Consider the following 6,346-nt stretch of genomic DNA (forward strand, 5'->3'; position numbering starts at 1 on the left):
ATTGATATGAATAACTTAGGCTTGACACACGAGGGAGGTGTGTTCTGAATTACTTTCACAGGAATGCCAATCAGTACCATACCACAGAGTATGGTACAAAATGAATAGGAGAGCTGTTGCATCTGCGGGGAAAAACTGTGTCCCCAGTCATATGCATAGATTTCTCTGTTTCTCTTGGAAATGTTTCCATTGTGGTGGTGATGTCTCCCCTGTGCAGTTCACTAAAGAAGAAAGAAGGGATGCGTAGGACTGGGCTGTTCCTGATTTCAACCCAGTTCTTACGATGGATGTTTCCGGATCCAACTGGTTCTGCTAGCAGAAGCTGAAATCCTGATCTCCTGAAGTAGATGTATGCAGACAAACTCTAGAAGACAAACGTTGAATTCCCTTCTCATCTTCAGATAAAATACACAAGAACTTTCCCTGCCTTTGTTTCTTGTACCTGTTTCTAAGAGGTTTTAACATGTGCTGTGAGGTTGGAAGTAGAGAGACTTGGATAAAATAAAAAAGTTCCCTGAGAACTGTGCGCTAAGATTGAGCGAGAGGAGTTGCCTGCACTGTTGCAGGCAGTGTCGCTGCCAAATAATCTCTTGCTGCTCCCAGATTTCAGGAGACAGGCAGTTGCTGGTGAGCTGTATTTTGCTGGTTATTCAGAGGAGCCCGGAGATTCTGTATTGCAGTTTATTCCATTTCCTGTGTCATTTTAGAGTTCTAACAAGTGTCTCAGAAAAGCATCATCATGGAGCAAGGTAATTGCAACTCAAAAATGCACATAGAGTCAGAATGTCTGTAACACTTCTCTCCTGCGTGCACGCATTATGTCGAAATCCTCAAGTGACAGGGTACGTACTTCTTTTTTTGTTTTATTCCCCAGCGATGATGGTATGTCAACCTCATGAATAGTATGCAGTAGTGGTGCTGCAGACTTGATTTTTCCTTCTCCAGAACGTCACAGTGTTACTTTCATTTACACCAGCTGCTCGTACAGTCCTGCTGAAAGGAAGTTCTTCATGGTGGTAGTAGTAGTCTTGAGCTTTTCTCAGCTCTAGCAGAAAAAAAAATGCATCTTGCAGTTAGGAGCAAAGTTCTCATACAAGAAATTAGGGAAACCAGCTTCTGAAACTATGACGATGTGCTACCTGCAAATATGCAAACTGCCCCATCTTCAGGAGCTCGTAGTATGGTTGAAGATGCTTTTGAAGTCTGGAGAAAAATGGGAATGGATCTCTTTTACTGTACACGTTCTTAAAAAAAAAAAAAAAAAAAAACTTTCAGAACTGGCACAGTATAAATTTAACATAAAAATGAAGCAATGACCTCTTGTTTCTTATCAAAAGAAAAACTACTTACACTTACTTATGCAGTGGTGACATTGTCAAGGACGCCTGTCCTTGTAGAATTATTTCCTGTCCAGCCCACAGGATCCTTACTTCACAACACAGCAATAATGTGACAAAGCACTCCAATAAATGTTTACACCCAAGCCTGTTAGATCAAACCTGACATCTTTGGCCAAACTCAAATGCATTTCTGAACCTAAACGTTTTAAAATGAAGCCTGTGGAAGGATGCTTTTACTGGAATCATTCTACTGTGAGGAGGCTGGATTTTTGTCTCCTCCTTTGGAGGAAGGGTTGTCAAGCTTTTCTGTCCACATTTCACAGATTCATAAAGGGAGGATGAAAGCACGTGGGCTCTACTTTGGAGGAAATTCATACCAGCTTGTGTTTGTTCTGTATAACAGACTTCAGTCTTCAGAGATCTTTTCACTCCCAAGCTTCCCACTCCGTGTAATGCTTTACTGAGACCTTCCACCCACTTTCAGACCTCACATTACCTCCTTCATGGCTCCCTACCAGCTAAAAAGTGCAGAGAGGTGAAGGTATAGAAGCAAGTGTGTGCATTCAGAATAAGAAATACTGTGGCTGATTCTTCTGTCCTCTTTCTGCTGCTCTCTCTAAACTCAGATCTCTCACAGAATCATAGAATCAACTAAAGCTGGAAAAGCCCTTTAAGATCATCTAGTCCAACCACCAACCCATCACACCATGCCCGCTAATCACGTCCCTCAGTGCCACATCCACACGGTTCCTGAGCACCTCCAGGGACAGTGACTCCACCACCTCCCCGGGCAGCCTGTGCCACAGAACACCCATGCACATAAGAGCAAAATACAGAGCAAGTAAGGCCCAGCATGCAGAGCCGTTAAGTGAAAGGTGACTCCTGAGCTGCCACAAGTCCTGATCAAAGCATTATCCTTCATTTACAATGCCTTCTATTTATTTTCTTTAAAATCACTAAGTGACACTAGCTATTTCACAGTCGACTTGGGCTGTATGAAACAGAGAAGTCTATCTTTTAACACGAAGGATGTATTTAGCGCTCTGTAATTAACACCAAAGTGGTAATCACTAATTTTCAGGCAAAATTAACAGCGGTTCATTGGGAAAAAGTATGCATTCTGTTGAATATATAATTATATCTATTCTAAAGTAATCACTGCTGATATTTACATTTGAGGAACGGTTGCTGAAAACGTGACCTACTTGATGATAAGAAACAGTTTTGATTTTGAAGAATATCTGTTCCATATGCTATTGTACGTGAATGTTAATTTCTGCATGCTAGCTGAACTACCAAACCACTTCTCGCTTTTCATCTTTCCTTTTCCCTCTTTTTCCCCAAACTACACAGGGCCAATGATCTGAACCATTTTGCTCAGCATTTTGCTATATGAACGTTCCAAAAGCAGCTCTGTGTAGCGAGCACTGAGAAGGGGCTTTGGTAGCAGCAGTGGGAGTCTAAAGCAGATCAACTTCACATAAAAGGTACAAAGGACACAGGAGAGCGTGAGTCATTCTCCTTAATCTACACTGAGGTGCTGAGTTCAAAGCACGGAAAGGTCACTGCTCCATTGCACGCAGGTGACAGTATGAAGAGATTCAATTGTCATCTAATTTCTCTTTTGTGGGAACAGAAGAAAAACTGTTCAGAGGAGAAGCTTGGAGCAAGATGAACAACATGAGAACCAAGGTCACCTCCAGAAGAAGAAAGAACGTCTCACAGCTCTGATTGGATAAGCGCCTGTGTGAGCGGTCGAAGAGTGTTCTGTAGAATGCTCTGTTGACATGTATAAATAGAGTAGTGCTTAACAATAAGGCAGACTAACAGCTTTTAACCACGCTGGTGTGCTGTTGTGTCTCCAGCGCATCCTGAGAGTCCGGAGACTTCCCCACAAACAACCGGCTACATCTCATGGTTAAAAATGCCTTGTTTTCCTTGTATCTTCTGTCTGCCCTAATTAAGTTTCAGCCCTGCAGAGAAGGACTTGAGGGTCCTGATTGATGAAAAACTTAACATGAGCCAGCAGTGTGCTCTTGCAGCTCGAAAAGCAAATGGTATCCTGGGCTCCATCAGAAGAGGGGTGGCCAGCAGGAACAGGGAGGTGATTGTCCCCCTCTACTCTGCTCTTGTGAGGCCCCATCTGGAGTACTGTGTCCAGGTCTGGAGCCCCCAGTACAAGAATGGCAGAGAGCTGTTGGAGAGGGTCCAGAGGAGAGCCACGAAGATGATCAGGGGACTGGAGCACCTCCCCTACGAAGACAGGCTGAGGGAGTTGGGCTTGTTCAGCCTGGAGAAAAGAAGGCTGTGGGGTGACCTCACTGCAGCCTTTCAGTACCTAAAGGGAGCCTACAAACAGGAGGGGGATCAACTCTTTGAAAGGGTAGATACCAGCAGACAAGGGGAAATGGTTTTAAGTTGAGGGAGGGGAGATTTAGGTTGGATGTCAGGGGGAAGTTCTTCACAGAGAGAGTGGTGAGGTGCTGGAACAGGCTGCCCAGAGAGGTTGTGGATGCCCATCCCTGGAGGTGTTCAAGGCCAGATTGGATGGGGCCCTGGGCAGCCTGGTCTGGTGTTAAATGGGGAGGTTGATGGCCCTGCCTGTGGCAAGAGGGGTTGGAGATTCGTGATCCTTGAGGTCTCTTCCAACCCTGGCCATTCTGTGGTTCTGTAAGTTTGAATTCATTGCTGAAAAATGGGCTATTCAGAGTCTTTATACTCCTTTGCATCAGGCCACCTTTCAAGATGAGGGGGAGCTGGACAAAAACTTGTCTAAAGAAAGTGGGCCTTCTATGGCCACTGTTCCGTCTTTGTGTGTTATTTAAAGTGATCTCAGATTCACTCAGAGGAATCCCTTTCCTCTTGAATATAATGCATGTTTGGAGTTAGCTGGTCCCTACTGGGCAATGGAGGTGGAGGAATGCCTCATCAGAGTGCCTGAATTTGGTTAAGGCATAAGGTAGTGTCTAGCCAAGGCACGTCTAAGCACACTCAGGAGCCTTTTTGCTTCCACTCTTTCATGCTATTGACGTGTAGTTGAAGCAAAAAGAGTAATCAGTGTGTCTTCATGCCCTTGAAATACTTGAGGATTGCTAGTAGCTGGCATGCTAACTGAATACCTGATGATCTTCATGCTTTCAAGAATCTTAGCCTTTGCATTTCTGTGTATTTCCCATTTTATATCATGGACTTGGTCTTAATGAGATTGGCAGGTCACTATTTATGCCAGACATTGTGCACCTCTAATTTGAGAGATGTTACAGGCTGTGCCAACCTGTCTGCATAATTTAAGGGGCTCTTAAAATCACTCATTTCTGTAAAAGAGTGTGAATTGCATATTTGGAAGCTGAAGCATCAAACATACATTTTCTGATGACTTAATCAGAGATTTATAGTCATATTTCCAGAGGGAGGAAAAAAAGATAACGAATCTGTCTAATAAAACAGCACATTCTGCTTTATGTATACATATTCCTTGTTGCTCTGTAACCATATGTAATAGGTTTTCCGTTGATAGGTGTTATGCTTACAGTAAACTACGTATACATGTTTTCATATATTCTGTATATAAATTGCATGTTTCCTAAGACAGGCAAAACATAACAAGACACTTAATGAGTGACCCCAGGGCATTGGCTTTGACTGTATAAAATATTTAAATCTACAACAAATATAATGGAAATAATACAGTTAAATTAGAACATGGTCAGAACAATAGAGTCTCCTGCTTTAATATCAAAAGACTTTGGATCTGCTTTGGCATTTGTTCTTTGTAAGTTCCCTTGGCATTTCATGCAGCAGCAGACCAATATTCCATGACAAGAGCCAAATGCATTGATACATCTTAATTAAACCACTGGTTCTGAATAAAAGCAACACACCAACATGACATGGATTATTGTGGCTAACTTTATAATTATAAAAGATGACCAGGGACAGATGAAGCCAAATAGCAATTGTATTTACACTTCCACAAGCTCAAAGCCTTTCTGAGTTGCTTTGTAGGGAGCTGGTTGGAGGAAACTCAGACAGAGATCTGAGAATGAAAAAGCAGATAAGCAGTGTAGGTAGTCAGGGAGTTCACCTGAGCTAGCTGTCTGGCCCCACCTGCGTAGAAGGCTAGACATGACGTAACTGGGCATGAAGTTCCCCTAACCTGCTGATGTTCTGTGTAAGAAACTAAAATTAAAGAGGGATGGTGGGAAGGACATGTTCCATAGCCCTCTTTATCATCAATTTTAAAACACAGTGTAAAGGTTCCTTGCATAATTGCAGTGAAATTGCCTGAGAACTTGTACATCTAGGCAAGGCAGAAGCAGGACATCAATTTCCTAGCCACATAGTCAAAGAAAAATAAAACCAACTAACAAAGCACAAAACAAAACCCAACAACAAAAGCAAACAAACAAAAAAACCCAGACAATATAATGTGTATAAGGTATCTTCACGTAGCATATACTTTTGCAGTGAGATGCCTATTTCAAGGATAAAAGCAAATCAGAGGAATACCTCCCTAATAATGGATATGTTCACATTTCAAGAAATCTATGTTTAGCAAGTATAATGGCCTAGCCACTTCCAAAAACACTGATCATGTAGCTTCTTTCCTCCAACAATGAATCTTCTGTGCATACTCTACCTAAGATGTGCACCAGTTTCTTACTACATGCTGTCTTGCTTGAATGGGATCTCAGCACCTACTGGAGAAAATATCCTCTCTTGAGCCTCAAACTCTATATGGAAAACAGCCCCATGTAGGGTACTGACTGCATCTAACATCACAGGCAGTCGTTGTTCCTGACTGAAGTCTGACATTGGGAGGGTTGTTAACCACTGGAGAATGAAACACATCAGCTCCGTGTCCACGTCACATATACTATTCAACTTTTAAACACATTTATCAGTTATTTTTCAACAGGTATTTATTGCTAAGTGTCAAGTCTAGATTAAAGTACACATCTGCAGACAGTGCCTCTTAGCCCGCACATAGAAGTTGCTCCTACGTA

At 42.5% G+C, this 6,346-nt stretch overlaps 1 long non-coding RNA gene across 1 annotated transcript; it reads left to right on the forward strand.

The window, feature by feature from the left end:
* Positions 1-351: 351 nt before the first annotated feature.
* LOC146545598 (uncharacterized) lies at positions 352-5,229 on the forward strand. Its single transcript, XR_014880192.1, has 2 exons — positions 352-915; positions 1,180-5,229. It is a non-coding gene; the product is annotated as an uncharacterized LOC146545598 (long non-coding RNA).
* The last annotated feature ends 1,117 nt before the right edge of the window (positions 5,230-6,346 follow it).

The sequence above is a fragment of the Meleagris gallopavo genome, chromosome 1 (assembly GCF_905368555.1).
Source record: "Meleagris gallopavo chromosome 1, MGAL_WU_HG_1.1, whole genome shotgun sequence".
Taxonomy (NCBI): domain Eukaryota; kingdom Metazoa; phylum Chordata; class Aves; order Galliformes; family Phasianidae; genus Meleagris; species Meleagris gallopavo.